The 17323-nt window shown below is 44.6% G+C and overlaps 1 pseudogene; it reads left to right on the top strand.

Annotated features, from left to right (window-relative positions):
- The first annotated feature begins 16326 nt into the window (after window positions 1-16326).
- On the top strand, window positions 16327-17123 carry LOC136486058 (glycine-rich cell wall structural protein 2-like; annotated as a pseudogene).
- The last annotated feature ends 200 nt before the right edge of the window (window positions 17124-17323 follow it).

Genomic DNA, 17323 nt, shown 5'->3' with positions numbered 1-17323 from the left:
CGGGATAATTAGTCCCGGGTAGGGGGCCAAACCGGGACTAAAGATTAATCTTTATTCCCGGGGCATCACCCAAATTGGGACTAAAAGCTTTAGTCCCGGCTGGTATTACCAACCGGGACTAAAGGTTTACTAAAGGTAAACCTTTAGTCCCGGTTGGTAATACCAGCCGGGACTAAAGATCCCTGTCCGCAGACGACCGTTGGGCAGGAACCTTTAGTCTCGGTTGGTATTACCAACCGGGACTAAAGGATCCTTTAGTCCCGGGGGCAAAAAATGTCGAGGCTAATGCCAAATTGGGACATCGTTCTAAAGTCTGTTCTCTAGTGGTGTTAGGGGGTTCATGGAAAACTATGGTTTGGAATAAGCATGGGGAAGATGGTGACAGCTTACTTCAAGAAGCCTCTCTTCGGTGGTGGATTGAGCCGGCAGTGACGCTGAGTTTCTGGATCCTAGGCTTATGACCCGGCAGTGATAAGTAATCATAGTCGGGTCAAGCACGACCTGCAGTGACTGCGTGTTCTGGCTTAGTAATACAATGGTTGATATATAATATTGTCCTTAGAACAAATATGGTTGTCGCATGCATCACCCTTAGCACAAAATAGCTGATGGCTTGACATCGTTGCTATTGCTATCATGCGTTTTGAAAACTCCTATGTGCTTCGCTTTAAAAACAGGGGCATGTGTTGACAGCCAAAAAGGTCAAAGGAGGTTGCATTAGGACTTGTGAATCAAATACAAACAAAAATGATCAAATTTGGACTAGATAGGCAAAACCCAATTAAAATCGCCCTAGGCTGTGTGGCCCTGTACAAACTGGCCTTCCCGCATGGCCCTGTACAAACCGGCTCAGGTCCGTTTTGTCTGTCCGAATCCAATTCATCTTGAACTCGATCCAAACTCCCATGATCTCATGGAAACTAGTAGGCAACTTGGAAAGTTTTCCTACTGGGATAAGACCATCCCCCTCTCTATATATTAGAGGATCATAGCCGATTTGATGTTAAGCATACACAATCGATCAAAAATCAATCTACTACTCATTTTCTCCAACTTTAGCTCTTTCAACCCCTGCTGTCCAGCGTCTCTCTCTCTCTCGGTAAGATTCATTCGCGTTCTTGGTGGCCTTACCGATCCTAGAGCAACCTCGTTGTGCTCCTTCCCAATGAGGATATCCCTGGAGGTGTTCGCGAGCTTTTCCAATGAAGAACGTATGTCTACATCACACGGCCGACTCGCTGGTCAGCCTCGCTGTTTGAACCCCTCTCCGTTGTGTGCTAGACCGTGTGCGACCTCGGACATCCTAGCACATATCAACATCAATGATATCTTGCATATCACACTCCTGAAGAGAGGCTCCTCCAGCAATGTGTCTTGCATACCAAGCTCATCACTGGGTGGGCATCAGGGGAATGTTCATGTGCAAACATGTAGTTCAGCAACAGTCCAAAAAGTTGGCTAGGCTGATTTTAGCCTGCCTCTACTAAGCTTTCTACCTCTTTCCTGGTGTGTGACCTAATTAGCGGCAACACACGCACCAATGCACTCAAGTCATTAAGTGTCATCACGGAGTAATTAAACAACTGACAAGGCATTTGTGAGAAAAATATATATTTGATCCTTCCGTTCAATGGAAGAGACGGCTTTAATGTTTCCTTCTGTAATAATGCATTAGTATTTTCTTCACAATGTTATATGACGGCTATCCGAGACAATCTCGGCCTGACCTATTCAAAAACTGCAAGTGGACGCTTAGGGTTCAAGCCTTCAAGGATTCTTTCGCTACTACAGCTTGCATCGTTAGTTGTCTTTCTTATCGAGATCGCCAGGCACATTGGATAGTTTTCAAGCCCATGCCTGAATTTGACAAAGTCGTTGCGAAAACCTCGCGGTCACCTCTGCAATGTCAACCACTGCGAGAACAGAATCGTTCGGGTGATCTACGGAGGTCGTCGTTTACTACCGTTAGTATAATGCTACAGCCTGATCACAAAAGATATGCTAACCCTGGGTTACATTACTATGGGTGATCTTGTTATCTTTTGATTGTCATTTCACCAGCTGTGCATGATTCACAGTGCTGGAGAGAATGGTCAAAAATGCATAGTCATGAGGATCATGCATATTTGAGTTTATTGTAGTACGCATGTTTAGGGCTCAAGCCTTCAAGGACTGTTTCGCTACTAATACAGCTGCCTTTCTTATCGAGATTTCCATGTACACATAGGTGTAGTTCTGAAGTCCTTGACTGAATTTGTCAAAGTCGTTGCGAAAACCTCGAGGTCACCTCTCCAACGTCAACCACTGCATGAGGAATAGAATCCTTTGGGTGATGAGGGGATGCCGGTGTTGAGCTTCAAACGTGCCCGTTGAGACTTCTTGTATGCAGGTCGTTGTTTACTACACTACGCTAGATTTGCACATCGCTGCCAGCCTCATCACTGCCGGATTTCTGAAAATCGGCAGTGATGTACTTTCACTGCCGGTTATGAGCTTGAAAATAAGAAAATGATTGGGGCTGGGCTAAAACCGGCAGTGAAGAACCACATCACTGCTAGTTTGTGGCTTGAACCGGCAATGTTTTAGCGGGCACTCATCACTACCGGTTTAAGCCAAGAGCCGACAGTGATTGTGCTCTATCATTGTCGGTTCTAGCCAAGAACCGACGGTGATAAGCCTACAAAAAGGATGCAGCCGTCCTCTCCTTCCTCCTCTCTTCCATCCCGAGAACATAGGCGCGCGTTTGGGCCCTTCCCTCCATTATTGCGGCTGCTCTTCACCATGAAGCTAGCGCTTAGATTTTGAAGAATGGCTTGATCTTTTTGCTTTAAGGTTAGTAACAAACATCCACTCTTTTGATTTAGTTGCTTAATTAGCTTCGTTTTGATGGATACATTGCTTGATTCTCATTCTAGTTCTTTCTCCATTCTAGAGAGCACTTTTCCAATTGGACATTTGTGCAAGGCTCAAATTGTGGTGAATGCATCATCCAAACGGTTGGTGTCTATGAACACATTTAAATTCTTGGCTAATTATTCCATGGTGGTCAAGATCATCATTGTTAGTATGTGATGCTATAATTAGTTCTTAGAAGTAGAGTAGAATAGTTGTTCTTCAATATTGTGCAATAATTTTTTTTACTACGATTTTCAATTTACAGGACCAGGGCTACCAATTTCATTTTTCTAATAATTAGTGTACAATAATGTTTTCTAAAAATGGTACTTTTGAGCTACAATTGTTGTTCATGAAGCTCGATTTCTTATTAATTCTTTGTAATTACTGTCTCAGTATTTTTTTTGTGCAGAGATGGATCAAGAGTGGATGCATCTATTCCAAACGGACAAGCGGTACATGCATGACGTCAGCCAGTTTATCACCGATACCAAAGCCCATGCTGGGAATGGGAACCCTGTGTTCTACGCATAGAAAGATTGCAAGAATCAAAGGAACTTTCATCAAATTGAGTCTATACGATCGCACTTGATTACCAGGGGGTTAATGCCAAACTATACGATATGGACGATGCATGGCGAGGTTGGTGTGAATGTTCTGCAGGAAAACGATGATGATGTGGACATGCCTGACGTAGCCATCCACGATGCTGACGAGGAACCTGGTGTCAACACGGAACCTATGCCCACAGTTAATAATGTGTTTTGGAACACGCTAGCTGATGACACCGAGGATAACGATGGCATTTCTCAGTTGCTACGTAATGTAGAGACCGGATGTCTTAGTGAAAGACAGTTGAGAAAGCTAGAGAAAATAAGACAAGATGGCAAAACACCATTGTGTAGGAATTGTCTAATGAGCAAACTGGAAGCCGACATCATGCTGTTAGAGTTCAAATCGACAAACGAATTGAGTGATAAAGGCTTCGATCAGTTGTTAGGTATAATAAGAAAAATGCTCCCAGAAAAAAATGAGTTGCCAGAAAAGACATACTTGGCTAAGCAAATGATCTACCCCATCAGCCTCGAGGTTAAAAAAATCCACGCATGTTCCAATGATAGCATATTGTACCGTAGAGAAAAATACAAAGACTTGGACAAGTGCCCCAAGTGTGAAGCTCCACGGTACAAGGAAGGGCCGTCAGATGAGGGTACCAAGACCAGAGGAGGTCCCGTAAAGGTCGTTTGGTATTTCCCTATAGCTCACTGGGTGCATAGGCTGTTTGCATGTGCAAAGTCAGCCAAGCTGTTACGCTGGCATGGCGAAGAGCGTAAGAAAGATACAATGATGAGGCACCCCGCCGATGAGCATGACTGGAGGACTGTCAATACTATGTTCTATAAGGACATCGGTGGAGAGGTAAGGCACCTTCGGTTTGCTTTGAGCACAGATAGGATGAATCCTTTTGACCAGGTTAGAAGCAATCATAGCACCTGGCCAGTGACGCTCTATATATACAACCTTCCACCTTGGGTCTGTATGAAGCGGTCGTACATCCAGATGCCACTACTAATCCAAGGGCCAAGACAACCTGGGAATGACATCGATGTGTTTCTAGAACCAGTGATCGATGAACTAATAGAGTTGTTTGAAAAGGGTGTGCCAGATGTTTGGGATGAGTACAAAAAGGAACATGTCACGATCAAGGGAGTACTTATCGCTACAATCACTGACCTACTAGGTCGAGGTTTGTTGTCCGGAGAGAAGACAAAAGGCTATACTGGATGTGTCGAGTGCTTGGACGACACCAATGCGGTAAATCTACCAAATAACTCAAAGATAGTTTATATGGGACACCGTAGGTTCCTACCTAAGGATCACCCTTACCGTAGGAACAGAAAACATTTCAACGGTACTATTGAGAAACGCTTAGCTCCAAAATATCGAGACGGGCCTGCGATACTTCGAGAACTCAACAAACTGGAGGTTGTCCTTGGGAAGGGGGACAATGCAGTAGCAGCGCCTAATGGGAGCGTTTGGAGAAAAAATCGGTTTTCTGGAAACTACCTTACTGGCCATTTCTAAGTGTACGCCACTGTCTTGATCCCATGCACATCACTAAAAATGTGTGCGCTAACACTCTTAACACCTTGATGGACATCGGGGGGACATCAAAGGATTCACTAGCCACACGCGTGGACATGCAACACTTGGGAATCAAGAAGGAGCTGCATCCCGTGGAGCTAGAGAATGGCCAGTTCGAACTTCCGGTTGCGTCATGGACATTGAAGAAGGAAGAAAAGCATGCACTTATTTCTTTCTTCAATGAACTCAAAGTCCCGACGGGCTACTGTGCGAACCCAAAGAGGCTAGTGAACATGAGAGAACTCAAGTTCAACTATGGCCCTATGAAGGCCCATGACTATCATGTCATTATGACTCAGCTACTCCCTGTTGCCCTGTGTGGTATCCTCCCCCCAAAGGTCCGTGCCCCAATCATAAAGCTTTGCTCGTTCTTCAACGTGATCTCAAAAAAGGTCATTGATGTGTCCACGCTAGAGCAGCTGCAGCGGGATATAGCCAAAACTCTTGTTAGGCTTGAGATGCATTTCCCACCGACTTACTTTGATATCTCATTGCATCTGCTCATTCATCTTGTTGACCAAATTAGAGCTCTTGGTCCAATGTACCTACATCAGATGTTCCCTTTCGAAAGATTGATGAAAGTTTTTAGAAGGTATGTTAGGAATAGATTCAGGCCAGAAGGGGGCATGGTTGAAGGATGGTCAACGGAGGAGGCCATTGAGTTCTGCACATATTATCTAGACATCAAAATGGTCGGAGTTCCAGAATCTCATCACGAGGGAAGACTACGTGGCAAAGGAACGATCGGGGAGAAATCTATTACAGTAGACGACCTTGTTTCTTTCAGACAGGCACAATTCGCTATTCTCTAGCAGGCCGAGGGTGTGATGCCATACATTGATGAGCACAGGCAATCGCTGCAAACTCTGTATCCGAGCAAGTCACAGGCTTGGCTGGATAAAAAACATAAGGACGAATTTGTCAGCTGGTTGCGACGTCGCTTGCTTAGAATAAAGTTGGGTAATCAACTGGATGCCTTAGCCAAGGGACTTTTGAGTACATATCTTAAGTACCAAGGGTAAGAGATCAATGGATTCACATTTTACACAAAAAAACAAGATGGAAAGAGCACATACCAAAATTATGGTGTTCGTTTTGATGCTCACAACGAAAACGGCAATGTGCAGGTGACATACTATGGTTTCATAGAAGAAATATGGGAGCTATCCTATGGTCCATTGAAGGCAGCTCTTTTTCGCTACCAGTGGGTCCGGCTCGAGGAAATCAACACTGACAGCGAAGGGTTCACTACCGTTGAGCTCACTAAGACCGCATACAGAGACGACCCCTTTGTCCTTGCAAGAGATGTTATGCAAGTCTTCTATGCAAGGGACAACAAGATAAAAGGAAGGCTAAAAGTAGTCCTAGAAGGGAAAAAGAAGATTGTCGGTGTCGATAGAGTGACGGACGAAGAAGACTACAGGGGCTATCAGGAAATGCCTCCATTTGGGGCGAACGTACCCCTACCTATCCTTCAAGAGGGTGACGAACCTGCTTACGTATGACTTGATCACAATGAGGCTCTAATGTGCCCTAGGGATAATAATTTTGTGGAGGTGGATGAAAAAATCTATTAGGTCCAAGATGAAATTCACCCTCTTTTGTCTCATTTGGCACAGAGAAAAATATAATAAATAAAAAAATAAACAGAAAAACCTAAGATCCTGTGTGGGATCTTAATTTGGGTGTACATGCTTGCAAAAAAAATTTGAAGCCATTTCGACATAGGCGGTGTATACATGCTTCATAGATGTACGTGTGCCATTTCATCGAACCATGACTATACACATAGGTTATCAAGGTTCCTATGGTTCATAGGCATTCCGGTGTCGTATTGGTATCAAACTTTTTCTTAGGCTTGCACGTGCCACGTGTGATGGAAACACCAAGCTTGGGATTTTTCGGACAAGGTTTGCTATTTTCTAAGGTTTAATTGAATTTTCGCACGACGATAGTGTTTAATTGTAGGTTGAACTGAGTTTACCCACAAAAAGATCTGGAATGGTGCCAAACTTTTACACAGGCTCTAATGTGCCCTAGGGATAAGAATTTTGTGGAGGTGGATGAAAAAATCTATTGGGTCCAAGATGAAATTCACCCTCTTTTGTCTCATTTGGCACACAGAAAAATATAATTAATAAAAAAATGAATAGAAAAACCTAAGATCTTGTGTGGGGTCTTAATTTGGGTGTACATGCTTGCCAAAAAAATTTCAAGCCATTTCGACATAGGCGGAGTATACATGCTTCACAGAGGTACATGTGCTCTTTCATCAAACCATGACTATACACATAGGTTATCAAGGTTTCTATGGTTCATAGGCCTTCCGGTGTCGTATTGGTCTCAAACTTTTTTTAGGCTTGCACGTTCCATGTGTGAAGGAAACACCAAGCTTGGGATTTTCCGGACAAGGTTTGCTACTTTTTGAGGTTTAATTGAATTTTCGCGCGACGACACCGTTTAATTATAGGTTGAACTAAGTCTACCCACGAAAAGATCTAGAATGGTGCCAAACTTTTACACATGCTCTAATGTGCCATAGGGATAAGAATTTTGTGGAGGTGGATGAAAAAATCTATTGAGTCCAAGATGAAATTCACCCTCTTTTGTCTCATTTGGCACACAGAAAAATATAATTAATAAAAAATGATTCGAAAAACCTAAGATTATGTGTGGGATCTTAATTTGGGTGTACATGCTTGCCAAAAAAAATTCAAGCCATTTCAACATAGGAATATATATGCTTCTATTTATTCAGTATATAAAAGAATTTTTTTAATATATATAAACATCATTGTCGGTTTCAAGAAACCGATAGTGATGAGAAGAAACCGCAGTGATGCTTGTAGCACTGTCAGTTTATTTTGAAAACCGGCAGTGATATGTAAAAAAATAAAAAACTTTGTGCCAGCCCTCGGGTTTGAGCTCGGGTCTTAGGCTACAGAGTTCAGACACTTAACCGCTGTGCTAGTATAGGATGTGTGCCATGGTTTATTTATTTTATTGTTTTTCCCTTTAGACCACTTAATAAATTATAAAATTAAACCAAAAAAAATTGGGCCGCCTGGGATTCGAACATGGGTATCGGGGGCAAAGTTGCGGGGTCTTAACCATTGAGCTAGTAGGAGGTGTTCGGAAGATGTGAAAAAGATATGTTACTTATGTTGTAACCACTACACGGAAATCATTGCCGGTTTAAAGAATGGCCCGGCAGTGATGTGACAGATGACAGACATGCTGCAACACGGTATTATCTAGAAGAGCAACAGTCCTGTTGGCCTCCTCGATCTCCGGTACGTAGCGTATCATATACTACGGTCTTCGTGACAACGAGGTAAGCAAAACAAGGTCATACAAAATGCAACATCCAATATGTAAGCAAATAAAATGAGAGGTCATATGCAATGCAAAATATCAACCCAAGGTGATGATGATCAAACAAAGGATTCGACGACATAGTTTTTTTCAGCACCAATAAATTATTACATTGACCTAATACATTGATTACTCACTAGTGCTACTAATTACTGCCGGTGCTGCCGCATGCGTCGTCCCCCTGCTGCCAGTGCTCCTCGCGCTTCTTTCGCTCAGCCCTGCGCTGGCGCCATTCCGCGTCCATCGCGAGACGCCGCTCGGTGTCCTCCTGGCGACGGCGCTCCTCCTCCTCCTCATGGCGGCGCTCCTCCTCCTCGTGGCAGCGCTTCTCCTCCTCCTCGCGGCGATGCTCCTCCTCCTTGGAGATCTCAACGACGCGCTTCAGGATGCAATCATCGGTCTCCTTTTGTGTGATGGCGTGGAGGTGCCGGTCCTCCTCCTTCTGAGCCGTCTCCAACAAGTTGAAGATGAACTCCTCCACCGGAAGAGGTTCCAGTTCCTCCTCCGATGCGGTATCACGGTCCGAATCGTCCTCGAGGTTCACCTCGAGGTCCGATTTGGACGACGGCGTCGGTGGAGGCGTCGGGGGGCAATGTGAGGACAACGGGTTCAGCTTCGGCCATGTTGTCTTCAAGCAGCGAGGCATTGTGTGCATGTCGGCGGGTCGAGGGCTAGGGTGAGGTGTGCGTGGGAGATGGGCGGTGCTTCGCTTTCTTGACACGTGGTGGTGTGGCGGCCAACTATGTGTGCATGGGGGCCGGGCTAGGGCCTAGCTTATATAGGCGTGTCGGTGGTGGAACTGATCACGGTGCAATAACTCGCACCCCACGGAAGATGGAGCGCGCCTGCATGCGTTGGGAACTGCAGTTGAACCGCCATTGCGCCTGCGTTGGGAAGACAAAGTGCGCCTGCATTTAATTGTGAACTGGCACGAGCAGCCGATGGATGGGTAAACGCGGCGTCTCTTCATGGGGAACTGAAGGGCTCTTCATGGGAACCGCGCTTCATGGACCGGGTAATTAAAATAGCGGCTCTTCATATGGGAACTGCACGACCAGCGTGGCCGGGGAGTTGAAGGGCCTATGCGCAAAGCAGGGACAGATAATCACTCAAAGGAATAAATTCCTTCAATCTTTCCGAAATCAGGGGATAGCTCAATGGTTTGTTCGCTGCACTGGAACTTGTAGGCTTCGGTTCGATTCAGGGATGCAACACATTTATTTTATCTTTTTGACCATTAGACTGCTTAATAAATTATAAAATTAAACCAAAAAAATTGGGTTGTCTGGGACTCGAACACAGGTCTTGGGGGCTAAGTTGAGGGGTCTTAACCATTGTGCCAGTAGGAGGAGTTCGAAAGAAAACGGAAACTTATCCTACATAACACCTAAGTTAAACCTAACTACTACACAACATCACTGCCAGTTTGGGGAATGACCCGGCAGTGATGTACACCATCACTATCGGTTTGCAAGCAAAACCGGTAGTGATGAGCTATTTCCCAAAATTAATTAATAATTTATAAAATATAACAAAAAAATTTGGGCCACCTGGACTCGAACACGGGTCTCGGGGGCTAAGTTGAGGGGTCTTAACCGTTGCGCCAGTAGGAGGAGTTCGAAAGAAAATGAAAACTTATCCTACTTAACACCTAACTGCTACAACACATCACTACCGGTTTGGGGAGTGACCCAGCAGTGATGTGCACCATCACTGTCGGTTTACAAGCAGAACCGGCAGTGATGAGCTACTGCTATAAAAGTGGCACAGGTTGAAATTATCCCAATTCATTTCAACCCCACGCCAACCCCTCCCCCGCACCGCCGGAGCACCACCCCGCGCTGGAGCACCGCCCCACGCTGGAGCACCGACCCATGCTGGAGCACCGCCCCACGTCGGAGCACCAGCCCACACCGGAGCACCTCCCCACGCCAGAGCACCGCCCCATGCCGGACACCGCCCCAAGCTGGAGCACCGCGCCGTCCATGCCAAGCCGGAGCACCGCGCCGTCCATGCCAAGCCGGAGCACCGCGCCATCCAGAGCACCGCCGAGGCCTTCAGGAGCACGTAGATAGCTGCTTTCCCACCCCCACAGTGAATGCGTGGCTCACAGCCCGCTACGTGTCTGATGAAATGTCCCACAACTGCTTACTTGAATCAGTTTGATCATGCAGTGTGTGCTGTCATACAGTTTGATCATGCAGTTGTGAATGCTAGAAGCTAGGTTTGCCACACAGTGTGTGCTATCTGTTTCTTTGTGTTTCTAGACGCATTGCTAGTAAGTAGTACAGTGTTACTTAGTAGCATGTTGCTCAGCTCTATTCATCAGTATACTGATAAGAACAAAAGTATAATTTTATTTTTGGTTACCAGGATAAACATAGCAGGGACTCGTAATACTTGACAGAAATTGCTCTCTGAACATTAATGGTAGTTTGTTTTCGGAGTACTTGCATTTTCTCTGTGAAACAAACTTACGTTTTCTCTGTGAAACCATCTTGTGCATCATTGGAGCTTGGCCGGATACATATGTGAAACCAATGGCTGGCCTTACCTCGTAGCTTGCAATTGCAACTGCGCTCCCATCAAGCGGGTACTCAATGTTTTTGGAACTGTGCCACCGATGCTCAATGTTTTTGGATGTGAGGATGGAGTATATATACTTTAGACCTATAGAACTAATATATGTCCAAACTTGTCATGGAATTCTCCATGCTATCAGCATAAAGATGCATAATTATTAACTTATGCAAGATTACAAGTAATACATAGTTATGTAGCCTTGTGCATTAAACTGGGAATATTTTCCAACAATCCTATCTTATTATGAGTTTTTGCATGTCACTTTCCTGGGATAGTATGAGATTCATATTTGCCCCTACCAACCATGTAAGTTTCAGATCAAAGTATCACTAATTTGGAAAGATGCTTACCTGCACTGATACTTGTGAAAGAACCTCGCGTCGATGGTTGGGGGATTTATAGTGAATACATCATGTTTGAATGACAACCTAATTTACTTAAATGTATAGGGAACCATGGCATGGTATGTAGTGCATGTTGGTCACATGCCTGGGATTTATTGAACCTGGGAAGATTGCTATGCTCAAGTCAATCGCTACACTGGTAATTTGCACAAAAAATACAATACAGAAGCTGAAGCTTTGAGGACCTACAATAGTCATCTGGCCTACCTTGCAAACCATGGGCAACCGGCCTACTATGGTCCAATGAATGCAAACCATGGCCATCCGCTAGCACTGGAGATTGAAGAGAAGCCACCCGCCGGAGATGTGAAGATTAGGAGAATTGCTCCTTGGTCTTGAAAAGAAGTCATGCTTTTATTTATGGCTATGGTCATCGCTTTTCTTATTTGGAAGTTGCTGTAGGCTTAGTTTCATAGAATAGTAGGTGGACTTTGGTGTATGTGGTCAATCAAACAATGAATTTGTTCTAGGTGTTTGACTTTGTTGTATGTGGACTTATTATTAGACTTTGCATTAAACATATTATATATATATGAACATATGCTATTAGAGTTGCCGCGGCCAAAACTAACCACGATCGTGTCACAGCCATGACTCATCGTCGCCTGTTACCCTGTCGTCGAAGAACTGATCAGCAACAAGAAGCGGCTTATATCGCTGGGACGGGAGAGCCGCATGATCCGTCAAATGGTGACGGTGTCAATCAGGTCGGTGAGAATGAGCAGCCATGGACCCCGTCTGGCCTGCTCGATCTGGGTCAAAATGACCAAGATGGCCAGGTAACTTTGGTATCATGTCACTATGTAGCCACACACGCTAATCAATTGAGAGGGTCATATCTTACTTAGTGTCTCTAGCAGGAGCCTCCACCACCCGAGGAGCTAGAGGGTTCGGGTAGTAGGTAGGCCAAATCCAAGCAAGTCGTGTCAAAGATTCCTGTTGGTAGGAATGCACACTGGCACATTACTGAGTTCGATGAATTCGGGGATCCACTCTCACCACCTATAGCTTTGACCAAATATAAGACTATCCTCGGGTTACTTGTTAGGGACTTCATCCCGATTAAGTACAGGAAGTGGATTGGGAAAGATGATGACCGGTGGAGGGTTTCTGAAAGCGAGAAGGATTACATATGGGATGTCAAGATCCTATAGTATTTCACTTTCCCAGCCGAGTATGACAGGGAGCTAGTCAAGAAAAAAGCAAAAGAAATCATGGGGACATGCTTCAAGAATTTCAAGGGGACATTGTACAAGAATTTTGTTCTCCAAAATAAAGAGCTAGATTTTGATGGTGGACAGTTTAGCAAGCAGAAGGACTTCTGGAAGGCTTTCAAGGAATATAGGTTATCCGAGGAGTACTTAGAACTGAGCAGGAAGAATAAGGAGAATTCATAGAAAGCGACGAATCCTCATCATCTCGGCTCTCGTGGCTACGCCAAAAAGATGCCAAAATTTGAAGTAGAACTTCAATAGATGGATCGCCTTGCAGAGGAAGGCATTCAGGTTGAGACCGCCGATTGGGAGCCTAGATCGGTAATATACTGTATGGGGAGGAATGTATGGCACGCCGAGGACAGGAGCTTTAGCTCCTCAAATCAACCCATGAGCGAACTCATCCAGAGGATCTCCTAGGTAACTGAGGAGGTGAGGCAAGAGACTCGCACTTCTAATAGGGAGAAAGACGTGCTCACCCAAGCACTCAGAACCAAGGAGCACCCTGGTCGCACTAGAGGAACCGATGTTGTTCCTTGGAAACTAGCATTCCCCCAAGAATCTAACACTTACCGGAGCCGCTCGAGGGGTAGAGAGGAACATGAGGCAGAGTATTTGAGGAGACTAAAAGAGATGGAAGACAGAATGGAAGCACGGATTGAGGCGACCATTGAAGCGCGAGTCGAGCAAATTTTGTTGTCCATGGGGTCAGCAGTACCACAAAACCCTACTCCTACTGCCTTTAGCCCACGGTTTAGGGGTCGTAGCAGCTACGGATCAACCCCGCTCAATGAAGAAGAGGCGAATGTGCCTCATCCAGTGGACATCACTAAACCCGTCAATGTCAGGTTGTACATTCGTCAGGAATGAACAAAGGACAAGGTGGCGCTCGGCCAGGCCTGGCCTATGGGAGACAGGACAATTAATGGCCACCCAATTCCACTAGGGTATGCTCGCGTCACCATTGACAGAATACTTGATAAGAAGTATAATAAGATACCCACTGAGTACCCCATAGCGGAAGACAGGCCGAAACTTGGTCATAACAAGAGCTCTCAAGTGGCCTGGCGCAAGCGCTTCATTAAGCTTGACCACCAATTGTCCTCTGATGATGAGGACGACTACGAGTCTTCGCCCACCCGCGATGATAACTCACCATCTCCCAACAGAGATCACTCCCCTCCTCATCCGGAGCCATCACCCCCAAGAAGGCATAGGTCTCCTTCTATTCCTCCTCGTCCGACTCCATCTTCATCAGCTCCGAGAAAAGAGACTCCTCCTCCTCCTCCTCCGACTCCATCTTCATCAGCGCCGGGAAAACAGAATTCTCGTCGTCATCCTCCTCCTCCTCCACCTCCGCCCAAAACAAGATCAAGGACATCCTCATAGTCGTAGAAAAGGTCCTTGGATTCGGTCGCTAATGCTCCTAAAGTGGACCAACAGAAAAGAAAAAGGCCATTCAGTGGCAGCGTTACCTCCTTGATGGAAAAAAAATTTACAGCACACGTCTCGAAGGAAGATTATGTTAGTTTCTTCAATCTCTGTGCCTCACTGCCTTTGTTTATGTTGAAGTCCGAATTCAAAAGGCAAACACAGAATAAATACGCTACAACAAGAGACGAAGAAATACACAATAAAGATTTAAGGAACATACAGAAGTACATCGAAGACAACCCAGGATTAACCATGGAAGAGGCCGCGACCATCTATTATGGTGTACAAGGGAGGGCAACACCAGCAATGAAGTATGTAAGCGGCAATATTTTGGTTCCCGATCATGAGTATAAAAATCTGACAACATATATGCGCCATTTACATGAATATTACATGGCTCAAGCAATAGAGACGGACAGCTTTGGTTTTGAGGTTATTATCCGTTCGCCACATGTTTTCAATTATCCTAAAGAAGAGAAGTTCGATGTCGAGTAGGAGTGTTTGTTCTAGCTATACCAGAAACACGATCTTGATGTTCAACTGTTGATGCTATGGACTATGTAAGTACCCTGCACGCACGATTTTACAATTAACAACTCTCTCGAGACACAAATTGTTAACTTTTTTAGCACTTCCCATGATTTTATGTAGGTGTATAGCAAAATTTTGCATTCTAAAAAGCAAATGGGATTACATAGGCTTCTTGGACCCCATGCGAGTCAATGAGAGGACATGTCTAGGCCTCTATGGATGTGATGTAGAAGACCTGAAACAGAGATTGATTGCTATTTTCGACGAATTCACTATGAAGAAGAAAACCCACATACTTCTAGCCTACAACTGCGAGTATGTGTTCTCGGCTTTTTATTTTATGCTTCTTTTTTTGTTAAGATTATTCGATAATTAGGATTATGTGATTGCAGCAACCATTTCATCTTCATTTGTGTTAATCTTGCCAAAAATCTGCTCGAGGTGTGGGACTCGAAGAAAAAACCATTTCATCATCTAGATGCACTGGTGTCAGTGCTGAATTAGTAAACGATCCTAATAACATATTATTTTCTAATCACACATACCGCTTTCTAATGTTTCTCCTTTTAATGTTGCTCAGTGTCCGAAGAAGACATATCGGTGGGAAGCTGGTCCCATTCAAGGTTGTCAAAATGGAGGGGAAGTACCTATCACAGCCGGCGGGAAACAATGAATGCAGGTTTTATATAATGTGGGCAATGCTTCGCTACATCGGCGGGAAATCGGAAGAAGCCGATAAGTTGGTGTGTATAATCTCCATTTCATTTATGTCTATTAATAATTCAACAAAATGATTTACTGTTTCTCTTTGGATATCATCTTTTTTGAACGACAGCGCAAGAAATTTAAGCACGAAAGGCTGCTAGACATGGAGATCGTCGCACTACAATCGGAGCTGGCAAAATTCATCTTAGCCGAGGTATTGGAAAAAGATGGACTATTTTTCATTGCATAATCCGTGAAGTACAAGGACCAGTATGGCCCAGAGCAGCTCGCCAGATTATTGTAAGAAGTCCGAGAAGCATTGCACAATCTGTGAAGTCCGAGAACATTTCTTTTTTATTTTGAGGGATCAAGATCTGGATAAGAACATTTGAATTGTAACCATAACATTTGTAATGTTTAATATTGATGGGCATGTCGTCTATGTAGCATATATAAAGCGAAACCCGATTCCACGAAAAAATACAAATTGAAATAAATTATAAAACAATAAAATTCGAACGGGCCATCACCGCCGGTTAGCAACAAACCGACAGTGTTGGCTTGCTCAACACTGCCGGCTAGAACCATCAACCGACACTGATGGTTACGACAACACTGCCGGTTTGATCCATCAACCGACACTGATGGTTACAACAACACTGCCGGTTTGACCCATGAACCGACAGTGTAGGTTTGGTCAACACTGCCGGCTTGAACCATGAACCGACACTGAAGGTTACGACAACACTGCCGGTTTGATCCATCAACCGGCACTGATGGTTACGACAACACTGCCGGTTTGATCCACGAACCGACAGTGTAGTCTTGCACAATACTGCTGGCTTGAGCCAAGAACCGACACTGATGCTTGTACAGTGCCTTTCTAGGCTCCCTTCTTTTTAATACAATAGGCAGCTCTCCTGCCGGTTCCGTTTCAAAAAAATGAAGGTAAAGAACCACTTCATGGCCTCAAGCACTATAAATACCCATGCATCACTCACTGGGAACTCATCACAACTCAAGCACTCTATAGCGTTAGCTCACAATGGCAGGCACAAAGCTAATATCACTGGGGCTCATTGTCCTCATGAACATGGGATTAGCCAATGCTGTTAGGGTGGCTAGATACTCTAGTGCTGATGGGACTGGCACAGGACAGGGAGGGGGTGGTGGATATGTGAATGGTGGGGGATCAGGGTCAGGGTCTGGCACCGGATTGGGTGATAGTGGTCCTTATGGTACCCATGCAAGTGCTGGATGCACGATGGAGGTGGTGGGACTAGCCAATACGGTGGGTCTGGATATGGTTTAGGGTCAAGGTCAAGGTCAGGGTCTAGTACATATAGTCAAGGAGGATATTCTGGCTATGGAGAGTCTTCTAATGTTGGTGGTGACGGTGGGGGTGGGGGAGGAGGACAAGCTGGAGGTGCTTGGAATTCCAATGCTCAAGGATCCGGTAGCGGCACCGGTTCTGGCTCTAGCTATGCTAACAGGTATTGGTATGGATCAAGTGAAGCAGGTGCAAGTGCTAATGGCAATGGTGGTGGCACAGGAAATAGTCAAAATGTGGGACTGGTGGTGGTTCAGGTGCTGGATCTGGATATGGCAATGCCTACCCCTGAATTCCATATCAGTTAATCTAAAGTTGGAGCCCATCATCCTTCCTTGTTTTAAGTCATAGAATTATGTATTTTCTTTGTGCCTTTGTTGCACTTTTGTTAGAATTATTAAATCAATAAAGGCTCCAGCTGTTCTAGTAACAGTAGTAGGATTGTAAGATCTGCCTTATAAGACGTTGTAATCATGTCTGTTTATCGAAAAAATGATAAATCTTCTGTTGTTTAGCCACTACATATATCTCTAGAAATTTTTTGTTTTTTTCTTTGGAGTTATTAAGTTCAGATGCCTACACCATGCACATTCACATGGTTATTAGAAATAGTATATACCAATGAAATTATTAGAGTTGTTTAGATCATAATACATAAATAAATAAATATCATTGTCGATTATAGGTCTAACTAGGTTTTTTAGAAT

Source organism: Miscanthus floridulus, chromosome 10 (genome assembly GCF_019320115.1).
Source record: "Miscanthus floridulus cultivar M001 chromosome 10, ASM1932011v1, whole genome shotgun sequence".
In the NCBI taxonomy this organism is placed as follows: Eukaryota; Viridiplantae; Streptophyta; class Magnoliopsida; order Poales; family Poaceae; genus Miscanthus; species Miscanthus floridulus.
The sequence above is the reverse complement of the archived record's forward strand: the minus strand, read 5'-3'. Positions and strand labels throughout refer to the sequence as shown.